The 17,239-nt window shown below is 36.7% G+C and overlaps 1 protein-coding gene across 2 annotated transcripts in view; it reads right to left on the reverse strand.

Moving 5' to 3' along the window:
* The window catches only part of MACROD2 (mono-ADP ribosylhydrolase 2), a 2,135,263-nt gene that overhangs the window by 350,285 nt on the left and 1,767,739 nt on the right, over positions 1-17,239 (reverse strand). The gene's annotated exons all lie outside the window — the stretch shown is intronic.

The raw sequence follows: 17,239 nt of genomic DNA on the forward strand, positions 1-17,239 counted from the left end.
TTATCTGTGCTTTTGCACACTTTCCTCACATGAACCTCTTAGAATTCACTAGCTTTTTTTTTTCAAGGTTAATCTCAGGCATGAACTCCTATGCAAAGTCTTTCCTGATCCTCTTAGTTGCTAGTGCTTTCAACCATCTGAGATTAGATTGTATTTTTTTCTAATGGTGTGGCTATTGTGTCCCACACTACCCACTTCAATAGAATGTAAGCTCAGTGAAAGCAGGAACTGTTTTTCATTTCTATCTTTAGATCCACAGTTACTAGTATAGTTTTTGCACACAGTAGGTGCTTCATAAATATTTGATGAATTAAATATATTACAGTTAAATTTAGGTACAGAGCTAGAAACCAACAACAATCAATGTCTTATGAGATAAAAACAAAACAAAACAAAACAGGTTTTGTTTGCCATCATCAAATATTATGTAGCTAAAACACACAAAACTCTTATACCAGTTAATGTCAAAACAGAGCTTCTGTTTTCCTCAAAATGAGGTCTAGAGTTCATAGAATCAATCACTAGTATGAAATGCATAGGAAAAGATGCTCAGTAGGTCTTTGGCAGTTTTCTTGTTAATTAACAACTACTGCTGTTTTTATGGAAACTATAACTTGAAATCCCAATAAAAGGAATTTCAATCTCCACTTACAGGGAGGGAGATAAATCCATGTCTAGTTGGGGGATTTCCTCTCATCTCTCTCAACACCATTCTCTCAGTAAAAGGAATAAGAGTACTTGCAGCGACTGCAATCTCTCTAACGAGAAAAGCCCACAGACATAATAATCACCTAGCTCAGGGTGGCTGGTGTCATCAGTGCTACTCACTTGTGGAGAAATTTCGACTAGTGAGTTGGGGGTGAGGTGGTAACATTGTAAAAGATTTTATCTGTCGGCTGAATATGCTGATTTGGGGGTAACCAGTAATACTACAGCTTTGAGGAGAGAGTAGGTGTATTGCCTTGTGCCTTAGAAATAAATGTAGCTTTGCTCAAATGAGATTGTGGCCACATACTTTTGAGCAGGCTTTATGAAAGTATCAATATGTCTGATATAACTAAAATACAATTCTTGTGTGTGTATTTAAACAGATGGAAGGATGGATCGATAGATATAGAGGGAGAAATAGATACAGATGATGGATAGATTAGATAGATTAGATAGATAAATAGATAGATTGATAGATAGATGGAATTTACTAGAAAGGATTGATGAGACGTTGTTTACTGGGACTCAGGCTGAGGATTTACACTGTGACCCAGGACACAGACACAGATACAGTAGTCCAGAGGACTAGAAGGCAAAGTCAAATGGGACAAAGTTCAAAATTGACAGACCCTAGGTCAGCTACTGAGGCTCTGGTTCACCAAGACAGTGAGCACTAAGACTGCAATACATTACCAAACAATTATCACATATGCTTCCCTTGTCTCCCAAGGTTAGCAGAAGCCAAAGTAGCTTTTGTTCATACAAGTACCACTACGTGGTAGAGGTTTAATATATTTGTTTCCATGTTGACAGTTCCACTGCCTTCTCAAAATCCCCTCTGCTCCCAAACACCTCTTCTACTTATACATTTAAATCCTTATAGTTGAAGGGTTAGTTCTAAACATTTGCTGTTAGCATACAGTTTACCTGTCTGCCACCAAGCCTGAACCTGATGCCACTTTCATACGCGGTAGGATTAGACTCAAAGTAATTGCTACATGACTCTATTTCCTCTGTCTGCTCCCTACGCTCCACCCTAAATGCAGACCATTCCTTAGAGGAAGAAACCTAATACTGCAATAATTAGCCATCTTAGGTCAGCTTTTTCTTTAAACCTTCACCAATTCCTTGGACCTGACTTAGCATTTTATTTTATACCTCTCTAATGCACTTAATAAGGTAGCTGGGTGGTACAGTGGATAGAGTGCTTGTCCTAGAGTCAGGAAGACTCATTTTCTGGAGTTCAAATCTGACCTCAGACATTTACTGTCTATGTGACCCTGGGCAAGTCACTTAATCCTGCTTACCTCAGTTTCCATATTTGTAAGAATGAGCTGGAGAAGGAAATGGCAAACTACTCTAGTATCTTTGCCAAGAAAACCCCAAATGGGGTCACAAAGAATTGTACATGACTGAAACAACGGGACAACAACAACAGCAATAACAAAGAACTTATTCCAAGGTATCGTTTTATAGTTACCCATATTTTTGTCTCATTTTCCTATTAATCTGTGAGCTCCATGAGGAGTGGAATTGAATGTTACCATCCCTGCATCCTCAATGTTTCTCACAGTGCTCGGTACACAGTGAAGGTTATCAGATAAATGTTTCTTCAATGAATCATTTAATGAATATGAAACTATTTTCTTTTGTGATTTAAAAAAATACATGTTTTTTGTCATTATTTTAAAATGCCATTTCATGAATCTTGGTTTTTCTTTGAATGTCTTTTATTTAAGGGTCATATACTTTCGCTTCATTCTACTGATGATCAATATTTTTTTTGCATTTTGTGAATGTTTCTATTTTATACAGCTTTACAAGTCCTTGCCATGGTCTTAAGAGTTTGTTTTTATGTTTCATTCTGAGAATACACATTGAAATTTTACTAACAATTTTACATGAAATAATTGAATATCTTTATGGATGTATGTTTCTATGTATATGTACTATCTGTATAAAAAATATCAGGAAAACTGAGTTCAAATTCCACTTCTGATACAAACTGGCTGTGTGACCCACTTTACTGCCCCCAGAAAACAGACAAAAACTATAAATTACAGAATTATTGATGGGTAGCACAGGCAGAAGGAATTTCTTTACCTGGAGCTCCTTGTATTGATTTATAGTATGTATTTATGTGTTTGTGCATGTGTGTGTGTGTGTGTGTGTGTGTGTGTGTGTGTGTGTAGAGAGACTATAGTTGTAACTTCATTGCCCTATAGCAGAGCTAGGGAACCTGCAGCCTGAAGACTGCAGGTGGCCCTCTAGGTCCTCAAGTGAGGCCCTTTGACTGAATTCAAACTTTTTTTTGATTGGATTCAGTCAAAGGGCCGCACTTGAGGACCTACAGGGCCACATGTGGCCTCGAGGCCGCAGGTTCCTCACCGCTGCCTAGAGTATTGTCAGATGAGGGAATGCTTTTTATTCATGCAACTTATGGGCAGGTAGGCAGTGAAGTGAATAGAGTGCCAGGCCCGGAGTCAGGAAGTCTCATCTTCCGGAGTTCAAATTTGGCCTCAGACACTAGCTGCATGACCCTGGACAAGTCACTTAACTCTGCTTACCTCAGTTTCCTCATCTATAAAATAAGTTGCAGAAGGAAATGGCAAACCACTCCAGTATCTTTGTCAAGAAAACCCCAAATAGGGTCACAAAGAGTCAGACGTGACTGAAACAATTCAGCACCATGAAACTTATGATCTTATGGAGTTGTCCGAGCACTGTTAAGTGACTTGCTTAGGGTCACACAGCAAGTACATTTTAGATGCTGGACCTAGATTCAGGTCTTCCTAGCTCCCAAAACAGCTCTCTATCCACTAAACCACACTGATTCTTTGTGAATGGAATATACACATACATATGTAACATGCATATTTATATAGCTCTTTGAGGTTTATAAGAACTTAATACATATTGTCTCATGTGATCCTTTTTTTTGTTTTTTTTGTTTTTTTTGTTTGTTTGTTTTGGCAAGGCAATTGGGGTTAAGTGACTTGCCCAGGGTCACACAGCTAGGTATTCATGTGATCCTTACAACAATCCCATGAAGTAGGTATTCTTATGATTCCCATTCTATTGATGAGAAAACTGAGACTGAGAGAGGATAAATGATTTATCCAGAGTAACACAGAGAGTAGGTATCTGAGGCAGGAATCAAATTCAGGAAGACAAATTCCAAGGGAAGTTCCTGCAATCTTGGTACCTGAGTTTGAAGTGGGCAGAATGGAGCAATGAATAGAATATTGGACTTTGTATAAGGAAAGCCTGGGTTCAAATGCCACCTCAGACACTCACTAGCTCTGTGTAACCTGAGCAAGTTACTAAACTTCTTTCAGCCTCCATTTTCCTTACCTGTGCTACCAATAATAGATACCATTTGTAAAGCTCTTTAAAGGTTGCAAAACATACATCTATTTTATCCTAAAAAAACCTGGGAGGAAAGTGCTAGTATTAAAACGAGGACTCGATGCCTTTGAAGGTCTCTTCCGGTTCTAAAACTGTGATCTCACGATCCTAAGAGATCCTGCGAATCTTAATCTACTACTCGTTGCTGTTGTTTAGGTCGTTTCTGTCGTGTTTGACTCTTCTGACCCCATTTGGGGTTTTCTTGGCAAAGATACTGGAGTGCTTTGCCTTTTCCTTTTTGAACTCATTTTACAGATGAGGAAACTGAGGCAAACAGGTTAAAGTGACTTGTCTAGGGTCACACAGATAGTAAGAGTCTGAGGATTGGATTTGAATTCAGTAAGTTAAGTCATTCTGACTCCAGGCGGGACACTCTGTGCACTACAGTGCCACCTAGTTGTGGCCCCCTAGCTCTACTACTACCCAGAATTCAGCAATGTTGTATTCCAGAAAGCTCGATCAGAGAGGAGTTGTTCTGATAGAAGGTGAGGTCAGACTGTGGGCTTTTTCACTCATAGCTCCATATCTACTTAGGAGTTTCCTCTACAAGTTAAATAGACCTTATCCAATTTATTTCAGACTTCTCTTCTTTAGTGAAAAGGAGTCATTCATCTTCATTCCCCAAATCTTGGAATATGCTCATTACATGAAAGAGCCTTGTCTTTTACCTTAACTGGATCAACTCAAGAAGATCTCCATCCTCTGGAGTTATGAGTAACAGGTCAGAGTACTGCCTTTAAAAATTCCAGAGGTGGCGGGGAGGGGAAATCTAAATCATAATTAAATAAAAACAAAACTGGTCCACCTGCTTCTTGTTGTTCTCTGTCAAGCAATTCATCCTTATCTCTTTCTGGGCAGGAGCTAAGGATCTGACATCAACTTTTCATTTGCTAAATTTCATCATCTCATGTTCTAACATAATCACTACCAAAATATTTGCACCAAACCCCAAGACAATCCTACAGAATTACCAGTTTGGCTACAAGCCGGTAAGATTGAAACTTGAATAACTCCAAATCCATCATTCTGAAGTCAATATGCACAGAATCAGAGACTTAGAGAAAAAAGAGTAATTTAGACTTATAATCAGAGTTACTATTGATAAAGTGCTTTAAGGTTGGCAAAGCTCTTTACAGATATTATCTCATTATATCCTCACAACAACAATCCCGGGAGGGTAAGTGCTATTAGTATCATCCCCTTTTGCAGATGAAGAATCTCAGGTAGACAGAGGTTAAGTAACTTGCTGGGGATCACAGAACTATCTAAGATTAGATTTGAATGCTGATCGTCCTGACTCCAGGTCTGGCTCTATAACCACTGTGCCATCTAGAAGCTTTGGATGTGGTCTGCTTGTCTTAGAGGTCATCTAGTAGTCCAATTTCCTCACGATATAGAACAGAAAAATGGTATGCCCAAGGTACTTTCAAAATCCAGTTCTTTGAATCCAAATCCATACTACTTTCACTGAATCAAACTTACCTTTAAAACAAAGCAAAATGAAAAGCCAAATCCCAACCTCCAGACTAACAATTTGTCCGCACAGAATACTGTTGTGCTTTTTTGAAGCTTCATTGCCTTATCCAAGCTGTTTGCAAAGAGAGTTACCATGAAAGTTAAGCAGCTTTATGGCCTTCCCATTGCTTTGGCCCAATCACTCATCTCTCACTTTGCCTTCCAGCTAGGGTAACTTTTTGGTGTGAAGGGAGCCTTCCCTACTTAGGCAGTGTGAAGTGAGGAATATTCATCACTTTGCAAGTGATTTCTGACACATAAGAATCTAAGGAAAGTGTTTGGATTTCGGCAACAGATCCTTAAGGAAACATTCTTTGAGATTTTGAAGTGCTTCTTCAAAAGAGAAAGACTAGAAAAGCTTTAAGGCATGGAACAAACTGAAGAGAAAGCAAAATACAATTACTTGGACAAGTGGAAAGAACAGAAGTTGCTTAAAGGCACATTATACATGGGAGCATAATGTGCCCCCAAATAAACATAACTATCTTGACCTGGTTAGGCTTTATAGCTAATCATACTTTTCACAGATAGATAATTTTTTTTCACCTTTAGGCACAGGTTAGAAAATGTCTTTTTTAAACGGTATAGATTCGTTTTGCGGTAACTATGTTTTTTAAAAGGATTGTGTTTTTCTCTTTGTATTTGGGGGTAGGGATACAGAGGAAGCTAGGTGGTGAAGTGGATAGAGTGCCAGGCCTCGAGTCAGGAAGACTCATCTTCATGAATTCAAATCTGGCTTCAGATACTTACTGGCTATGTGACCTTAAGGAAGTCACTTAACCCTGTTTGCCTGTTTCCTCATCTGCAAAATGAGCTGGAGAAGGAAATGGCAAAACACTTCAGTGTCTTTGCCAAGAAAACCACAATAGGGTCATGAAGAGTTGGAAACAGCTAAAAAGAACTGAACAACAACAATAACATGAGAGAGGATGAGGGCATGGGGAAGTGAGTGATAGTGTCGCCGAAAAAAAGAAGAAAGTGCAAGAAGGTCATTGAAACATTTTATGAAATGCACAGAAGACAACAGAAGAAAGTTCAGAGGGAAATAAAAGCAAACAGTTACATGTTACTTTTATGAATGATGTTATAGGACTTTAAAAAAGCAAGCACATATAATCTGTGGTAGTATTTCTATCTCTTTTGGTGTTTATTAAATTCAGAATAAAAATTAAAATAAAAAAGGAATGATATTTATTTTTAAAATATAAACAATTTTTTTTAAAGAGGCTAGTTCTGCCTTAGACAGAACAGATAGAGTGAGAATTTCAGTAAGTCTTGACCTGCAAAAGAAGTTCTATTAGTATATTAAAACAGCACCGGGTAAAAATAAAGCTTTAAATGAACAAAAACTTTTCAACCACTATGCAATTCTGACTCCTTTATTATGTGCTTAGTATTTAATCATTCACCATCTATTCAACAAGCATTTATTACCTGTCCATACATGCTAGGAAGTGCTCTAAGCACTTGGAATATAAAAATGAAATTTTAAAAACAAATAAATAATCCCTGACCTCAAGGAGTTTATATTGGAGGGGGTGGAGGGGCAGCGATTGTGGTAGAATGGGCTATATTTAACTACAGCCTACCATTAGTTGCAGAGTTTTGATATAACACAATAACAGTTTTGTTGGGTTTTTTTTTAAGCTAGCAACTGGAAAATTAATTGGGAACTATTTTTTTCTAAAATTTTGTTTCTTAACAGATGGTTGCATCTCACTTAATTGCATTGATATTCTTGCCATCAAGCTCTCCTCTACTAGACAGCAAGTAGGAGAATGGAGGTAGCAATTACCTGAAATGGTGACCTTTGTTACAAATGGAAAAGCCATAACCATCTCCAGAAAACACAAATGATGTTTGAATTTTGAAAAGGTGAGTAATCAGTGAACTTTTGATGACCAGAGTCACAGTGTTCCATTAAACACCATAAACAGCTAACAGAATTTATATTTCAGAATTATAATGGAAGTGAATTTAGAGATCACTTAGTCTGATTCTCTCCTTTTATAAGCAAGGAAATCAAAGTCACAGAGACAATAAATAGCAGAATGGTGATTTGAACCCAGGTCTTCTGATGTCTTATGACTGACTCTTTACAAAAGGAACAGCATGTTCATCTGACTGTATTGCAATAATTCCATTTTAATTGGCATTGACTCTTTCTAAAGAACTCAAAATCCTGTGATGTACATCATCTTAATATTCTTAAGAACCTCCATTTCAATCAGAGAGGCTCCGTTTCACACAGAGAGGCTTACTTGGCATCACATAGCCGGTCAGCAAGTAAGGTCAAAACTTGAATCCCGGTATTCTGAGTACTAGGAAACATTTGTTTGTTTTTTAATCTACCACATTATCCTCTGTTACAGATAAAAAAAAAATGCAGTGCTGAGCATCGCGTCACTTTGGGCCAAGCAAGGTTGTTAAGCCTAATTGTTCACTTCTGGAGAAGGTGGTCAATGTTTATTTTGTCAAATGATGGCCACTGACTTTACAGTATCAAAAGCAGAAATAATTAACATCACAGAAAACCCATAATAATATAATTATTACCTAATAGGAAATGTCCTTAATGAATTAAAGTGACCCAAAGGATATGTTAAAAAACAACCAAATTAACATGAATGGTGGTTAATAATAATAATAATAATAATAATAATAATGATAATAAATGGCTAACATTTATACAGTGCTTATTATTTGCCAGGCACTGTGTTAAACGCTTTACAAATTTTTATCTCATTTGATCTTCACGATAGCCCGGGGAGGTAGGTGCTATTATTATCCCTATTTTACAGATAGAGAGACTGAGGCAAATAGGGATTGTGATTTGTCCAGGATTATGAAACCAGTAAGTGTCTGAAGCTGGATTTGAATTCAGATCTTCCTGGCTCCCTTAGTTAAATGAATAACTGCTTATTGTTTTTTTTTTAATTTTTTAAAATCTCTATTACCTTATTGCTTTAACATTTACTTTTATTTACTTTCATTATCACCATAATCACTATAATCCACAAAGTGATTGGGAGTTGTAATCTTCATTGGCAAATGGACTTCCTATACAGAGAGTTTCCTAAACTATCCAAATCAAAAATCTTTTTGTTGTTTGCAGTTATTTAATTTTATCCTCACAGCATCTCCCTCCATATAATTGATTTTCATGGCCTACCAAAATCTAAGGGAAGAAACTATTGTAGAGATATTGACAAATTCTCAATTTGGAATTATTTCATGCAGCTAACTTCAAATGAAGGAAAATGAAATCCTGCTAAGTAACCAATAAAGCCATATTCATCCTTTCCCAGTCAGGAATTTCTTCCCAATTACATTTGGTGACTCTGCTGCTAAGAGTACTGGGATGCAACTTCTTCATTGGATACAAAATAAAGATCATAAAATCTGACTGATGAAAGCATTGTTGAATCAAATAAGTATTTTGGAATAAATGAGTACAAATGCAGAGCAAGACTGTCCCCTCCCCCCAATAATGAGGCAGTCCCAAATTAGAGCACAGCTGATTATTTCAAACTAGCTTCTACATGCACCATTAAATAAGTCTGAAAATAGAAAGCAAACTCTATCCCATTCACAGGGATCTGTCAGCTACAACTAATTTCAAATATGTTCTGAAAAAATTCATCTTTCTGCTTATACCAAACCCCTTAAATTTCAGGGCAAAGGGGAAGAGTTCCACCAAGGTTATATTTAAGCCCACTTACAGAAATTTTAAATAAAGTGAATCATAAGACCTTTTGTAAATCAAATGACAAAGTAGAAAATAGGTGTGAGAAAGAAAACAATAGAGTAAAAAAATTAAAGGAAAGAACAATCTTTGGAGAAATTAACTACCAAATAGATTTTTAAAAGAAGCCATAATAGATTTAAGGAAATATACAATTTTAAATCATGTATAAAACTTGCTAACATTTTACAAACATATTTTACATGTTTATTTTAATTCAAAGTTGCTCTAAAGAATTGAGAATGGGAGTCAGAGCCAAGATGGAGGAGTAAAGGCTTGGACTCACCTAGTTCTCCCCCATACCCCTCCAAATATTGTTAAATAATGACTCTAAACAAATTCTAGAGCATCAGAACCCACAGAAAGATGAAGTGAAACAATTTTCCAGCTCAAGAAAACTTAGAAGGTTGGCAGGAAACTCCTGTTACACTATGGTGAGATAGGAGCACAGTCCAGTGCCGCACGAGCACTGACCTGGACCCAGAAAACCAGGAGCAAGCACTGGGAAGACTAAATCAGTGGCCACAGTGGTGGTTTTCAGAACGCTCAGAAAACACATGGTAGGGGGTCAGAAGGAGATTTACAGGGGTTCCTTTGCTAGACCCTGTTGCATTGCCTATACTTGGATTTGGATCACAGTCCTGGGTCTTAGTCCAAGTGCAAGGAGGAGCACCAGCACAGCAGAGGTTGTAGCCCCAGGGGAGCAAGGACCTTCCTCACAGTTCCAGGGTTGAAAAGCATGCTTGAGGTTGCTCACAAACCAGTGCACAGTACAGAAGAGTAGCAAACCCATGTCTCACTAGATCATATAACCTTGGAAGAACAGAAAACTTACAAGTCCCCAGAGTTACCTCTGAAAACAGCTGCACAAAACAATTTGAAGCTTAGGACAGTGCCCCCTCCACTGGGGAAGCAGAGTCTCACTTTAACATAGAGTTAAAAGCCAAGAAATAGGCTGGAAAATGAACAAACAACAGAAAAAAATTCTGACCATAGAAAGTTACTATGGAAACAAGGAAGATCAAAACACACACTCAGAAGAAGATAACAAAGCCAAAATTCCTGCATCCAAAGACAAAGAAACATATGAATTGGTTTCAGACCATGGAAGAGATGAAAAAGGATTTTAAAAATCAAATAAGGGAGGTAGAAGAAAAATTGGGAAGTGAAATGAGAGTCATGCAAAAAAAAACACGAAAAAAGAGTCAACAGCTTGGTAAAGGAAGTACAAAAAATTAGTGAAGAAAACAACACATTAAAAAACAGAATAGGCCAAATGGTAAAAGAGGCAAAAAAATCCACTGAGCAGAAGAACTTTCTGAAACGTAGAATTGGCCAAATGGAAAGGATGTACACAAGCTCACTGAAGAATATAATTCCTTAAAAGTTAGAATTGGGCAAGCAGGAGCTAATGACTTTATGAGACATCAAGAAACAGTCAAATAAAATCAAAATAATGAAAAAATAATGAAAAAATGATATCCTAGTACTATAGGGTAAGGTAGAAACTGAAAGAATTTACCAATCACATCCTAAAAGAAATCCCAAAATGAAAACTCTCAGGAATATTATAGCTGAGTTCCAGACCTCCAAGATCAAGGTGAAAATATCACAAGCAGCCAAAAAGAAACAATTCAAGTATTGTGGAATCACAGTCAGAATAACACAAGATTTTGCAGCTTCTATATTAAAGGATTGGAAGGCTTGGAATATGACATTATAGAGGGGAAAATACCTAGGATTATAACCAAGAATCACCTTCCCAACAAAACTGAGTATAATCCTTCAGAGAAAAAATGGATATTTAGTGAAATAGAGGATTTTCATGCATTCCTGATGAAAAGACCAGAGCTGAATAGAAAATCTGACTTACAAATATAAGACTCAAGAGAAGCAAAGAAAGGTAAACAGGAAAGAGAAATCATAAAGGATTCAATAAGGTTAAACTGTTAATATTTCCACATGGGAAAATGATATTTATAACTCCTAAAAACTTTCTCATTGTTAGTGCAGTTAAAAGAGTGTATGTAGACAGAGGGCACAGATGTGAGTTGAATATAATGGTATGATTATCTAAAAAAAAATTAAATTAAGGGGTGAGAAAGAAGAACACATTGGGAGAAGGGGAAATAAAAAGGTAAAATGGGATAAATTATGTCACATAAAAGAGGTCTAGTAGAGATTTTACAGTAGAGGGGAAAATGAGAAAGTAGGGAGCAGAGCACATGAAACTTAATCTCATCAGAATTGGCTCAAAAAGGGAATAATATACACCCTCAATTGGGTATAGAAATCTCTTACCACAGGAAAGTAGAAAGGAAGGGGTTAGAGAAGGGGGTAGGGGAGCTGATAGAAGGGAGGACAGTTTGGGGGAAGTCAGAAGCAAAACACATTTGAGAATGGACAGGGTGAAAAGAGAGAAAGATAAACAAGGTGGAAACAGGATGGAGGGAAATACATAGTTGGTAACTAGTACTGTGAAAAAAATTAAAATGATTTTCTTTGATAAAGCTTCATTTCTCAAATATATAGAAAACTGAATCAAAATTATAAAAATAAGAATCATTCCTCAATTGATAAATGGTCAAAGGATATGAACAGGCAGTTTTCAGACAAAGTAATCAAAGCTATCTATAATCATATAAAAAAATACTGACAGAAATATGACAGAAAAGGAAAATGACAAATGTTGGAGGAACTATGGGAAAATAAAAACACTGATTTACAATTGTTGAAGTTGTATACTGATTCAACCATTCTTGAGAGCAATTTGAAACTATACCCAAAGGGCTATAAAATCATGCAATACCCCAACTACCAGGTCTGTATCCCAAAGAGAATAAAAACAAAAAGGAAAAGGACATCTATGTACAAAAAATATTTATAGCAGTTCTTTTAGTGGTGCAAAAAACTGGAAATTGAGGGGGTGGCCAATAATTGGGGAATAACTGAACAAGTTGTTATATATGATTGTGATGGAATACTATTGTGCTTTAAGAAATGATGAGCAGGATGCTCTCAGAAAAACATGGAAAGACTTACATGAACTGTTGCAAAATGAAAACAGCAGAATGAAGAGAACATTGTATACGGTAACAGCAGTATTATATGATGATCTACTATGAATAACTTATCTATTCTCAACAATACAGTGATCTAAGAAAATTCCATGGGACTTACGATGAAAGGTAATGCCTTCTCCAGAAAAAGAACTGGTAGAGCCTAAATGCAGGTCAAAGATACTTTTTCTTTACTTTCTTTATTTTTCTTAGGTTTTATTGCCTGTATTCTTTCACAGAATGACTTACACAGAAATGTGTTTTACATGAATATACATGTACAACCTATATCAAATTGCTGGCCTTCTCCATGAGAGAAAAGGGAGTGATAGAATTTGGAACTCAAAATTAAAAAAAAAAATGTTAAAATTGTTTTTACATGTATTTGGGAAAAATAAAATATTAAATAAAAAACTGAGAATGGGCGTTGCTTTACACTTTAACCAATGAGACAGCGGAAGACCACTCTCAAAATATTATTCAATTTGGAAATAACAAGAAGAGTTGAGGGAGATGACAAGAATGAAAAAAATCATATTCCTTTAAAAAATCATTTTCCCTTTTCTGAAGTTAGATAGACAGTTAAGGGTTAAAGATTGACCTGGAAACAGATGAACAGAAATGACGCTAGTGTACACACATGATATTTCTGAAGATAACAGAGGTAACAATGATAGATTGTATTTTATTTTTCAGAAATAAATCCACACGTTGGAAACTGCAGTAGAATATGTCATTTCAAAAGTGAAAAAGATCCTTAACACTGAAACTCAGAAACTTCAGAAGTCCCTAGAGAGAAAGAGAATGGTGACTGTGTAATTTCAGGATTTCTAGTTAAAACATAAAATTATACAACCTATTTTTTAAAAGGCCACTAATAATAAAAACATGCTAAAGATTGTGTTTCTTAGTTATCCCACAGCTATTCTTAAGTTCTAAAGGTAGAGTTGGATATTAGAACATTTGCTTCAAAACCATAGTGTTTTTTTTCCCCATTATGTTGTTTTTTCCACAATAAGTCAATGAACATAACTTTGCTCTTTAGGAAAATTATTCTTTCTATCCTAGCTAAGCTTAAAAACCCTTTTCTGGAAGAAAAAATTCTTGCCATTCATAGCTCATAGACCATAGATTTAGAGGTGAAATGGAACTTGGATGTCATCAAGTCCAACCTCCCATTTTACATATGAGGAAACTGAAGCTAAGAGAGGTTAAGTGATTGGTCCAGGATTATACAGTCAAAAAGTATCTGAAGCAGGATTTGAACTCAACTTTTCTAAGCCCAGTATTTTATCTACTACATAACAACTCTGCCACTACCAGAGATAGAACAGGAAGGAAGGACTGAAGGAAGGAAGGAGGGAAGGAGGGAAGGAAAGAAGGAAGGAAGGATGGAAGGAAGCAAGGATGAAAAAAAGGAAGAAAACAAAAATTTATTAAGTGCCTACTTGTGCCAAGTATGGTGCTAAATGCTTTACAAACATCTCATTTGATCTGAGTGGATTAGACTCTGTTAACACAACAAAGAAGGCAGGTCAACTGTGTTGTGAAAGCAGAAAGACAACAGCTGTGGTCATAATAGCAGCTATTGTAGCTGCCTTTCTCATGCTAAGGCTTCTTGCATACAATACATAAAATAGGAAGAAGCAGATTGTTCACTGCAAGCGTATTGGAGACTGGTTTTTCTACTACTTATACAGAATCATACTGTGTTAGAAGTGGACCTAGTCCCAGCAGAGCAATGGGGCCATTTGGAATGAATACTCTTGGATATCTGTCTCTTTGAGTCTATGGGTGAGTGCCCAGACTGTTACTTATGTTCCCTGGGAGAAAATTTTATGCTGCTGAGCTGTCCAAAGCCTAGAGCATCAAGAAGACCAAAGAGATTTGAGTGAGAATTTGTTACAAGGTTTGTGATAATTTTTTATCTTGACAACACTTTCTGAGCTACTCTCTCCTTTTTTAGAGCATGTTTGCTTGCAAAGTCATGAGGCCTTGAAAAATGGGTTGGCACAGAATGGAATCTCTTACCTACCATCGCGGAATTTTTGGCTTCTTACTAGCTCTACTTTAGTACAAGCTCTATCAGCCTGAGGGCAATCATATTTCTTGTATCCTTGTGGCTAGGACAATGTCTTTTTCTATCTTCCAACAAATTACAAATTGAACAAATTATGAAAATACTCTAAAAAAAAGTCTCTAGTTGAACTACAGAAATTATTTTCTGCATTTTATAGCTAGAAGAAGTAAAAGCATTGAAAATTTTAGGGCCTATTTTAAAGATATAGAGTAAATTTATCACCCATCTGTACTAGAACTCACTTCTACTGATTCTTACCCTCCTACATTTTATCCTTCCTTCCTGAGGGCAAGGTGTGGTCAGTCTGTAAGAGCTAACAAAAAAAATGGTGTCAAGGACATATTGACCAACTGCAAAGAGAAATGGGATAGAAAAGATCTTTCTCCTCCCAGCCCTCATATCTAGGCCACCGTAGCCCTAGATATGTAACTACTGAGATAGGGGGAGAAAGTATCACAAATACTTTAAGACTAGTATAGTTAATTCTTTTTATGAAGCCATGTGGAAAGCATAGACTGGATAGCATAATGAGTAGAGTAGGGAAGACCTCAGCCAAAAAAAAAAGAAGAATCATAAAATATAGAGAAGGTGGTATTAAGGTACTTTTTAAGTGGTCTCCAATGCTGACTAGAACAAAGAGTATTGTCATCATGGACTATGGTCCTGCGTACAAGCTGAGGAAGTTAGGTATAGCTTGGGCAAGACTGTCATATCCATGGTGCCAGGATCATGGAATCATAGATTTAGAGCTACAAGGGATTTCAGAAGCAGGCTGACACCAAGCACAGCCTTTTCTTCTAAGTCAAATATATTTCAAATACATTGATCTTCCATTCTCCAGTGTAAAATTTTGAAAGGAGAGTAAGAACATCTTCACACCACTCTATTCGGACCTATGTCTCAGTCTTCAGAGTGGGGAAAATAGGGCTTACCTTTCTATGAGAGTTTGGAGATAGAGATGGAAATAGGGAAAAGAATGAAAAGCATCTTTCTACCATCTTTTTTCTTTCTTTCTTCAAACTCTGTACTTGAGACAAGAGTGGGAAAGCAATTGAGATCTAAAAATAAATACTTAAAGAATTATGGTGAGTTATAATTTGTTTTCTTTCATAATTGGTAACTGACACTCTATTTACTTTTTAGCACATATCCCTGTGTGTATACATAGATACATACATATGTATGTAAATAATAGAGGAGACAGATACAGAGAGATAGACAGACAGAGACAGACAGAGACAGACAGAAACAGGAGACAGAGACAGAGATGGAGAACAATAACATTTTCTGCCTGGGGCAAAAACATTGCTAAGTGTGGAAAAGAGGAATTAAAGAGGACAGTCTAACAGTGAAAGTAGTTGGATTGAAAGGAAAAAAAAAGAATATAGCTCTCTTAATAATAGCAATGATGATGACGATAACATCCAGCATTTAAGCACTTTACAAATATTACATCATTCATTCCTCACAACTCCCCTATAAGGTAGATACTATTATTACCATTTTACAGATGAGTAAACTAAGGTTAAATGGCTCACCCAGGGTCACACACCTAGTAGGTATGGTAGGTCAAATCTGAACTCAGATCTTTCTGGCTCTCTTTCTAGTGCTCGGTCCACTTTGTTGCTTTACAAAGGATGCTAGTGAAAGGTGGGGAGGGAGGCTGGAACAAAGGATGCCATAATGGTGAGGTGGAAGTTGTCCTATGCACCATATGACAAGACACAGGGACTTAGGTCACCATTCTGAGTGAGTAAACCACTCCCCACCTGAGAAGGAAGCACTTTCTAGATGCTGGCCATGGGAGAAAATCCCTTATTTGCTGCTATGCTAATTGTAGATCTGGGTATGCATATTTTAAAAATGTAAAATATACACATGTATATTTTAAAATGTGAATTTTTCATTTATTTATTTATTTAGCAAATCAATGGATAAACAAGTTTGCCTCAGAATTAATCAAGGTAATAATGGGTTCTATTCTCTTTGGAAATTGCAAGTTTCCTTTAATGATCCTGAATTTCTTCTATTTCTGTCTTCTTCATGTTTAGGCGCATGTTGTTTTTTTTTTTTAAATTTGTTTAATTTTAATTTTTAAAAAAAATTTTAATATGTGTTTTTAAAACTTCAGGTTACAAATTTTCTCCCTTCCTCCCTCCCCACCCACCCTCATTGAAAAGGCAAGCATCTCGATACAGGTTATAGATGTGTAGTCATGTAAAACACTTCCATAGTAGTCCTGTTGTGAAAAACTACGTATATTTCCCTTCAGCCTATCCTACCGCACATTTGTTCTATTCTCTCTTTTGACCCTGTCCTTCCTCAGAAGTGTTTGCTTCTGATTATCCCCTCCCCCAATCTGTCCACCCCTCTATCAACCCCCTGCTCTCTTGTCCCCTTCCCTCCTTATTTTCCTGTAGGGTAAGATAGATTTCCATATCCCATTGTGTATGCTATTCCCTTCTTAAGCCAAAGCCTATGAGAATAAGATTCACTCATTCCCTCCCACCTTCCTCCATGTCCCCTACACTGTAAAAGCCTTTTCTTGTCTGTTTCGTGTGAGATAATTTACCCCATTCTACTTCTCCCTTTCTCCTTCTCCCAGTATAATCCTCTCTCATCCTTTAATTCTTATTTTCCAGATATCACCCCTTCATCTTCAACTCACCCTGTGCCCTCTATCTATCTATCTATCTATCTATCTATCTATCTATCTATCTATCT

Source organism: Vombatus ursinus, unplaced genomic scaffold (assembly GCF_900497805.2).
Source record: "Vombatus ursinus unplaced genomic scaffold, bare-nosed wombat genome assembly UNPS02014841.1, whole genome shotgun sequence".
NCBI lineage: Eukaryota > Metazoa > Chordata > Mammalia > Diprotodontia > Vombatidae > Vombatus > Vombatus ursinus.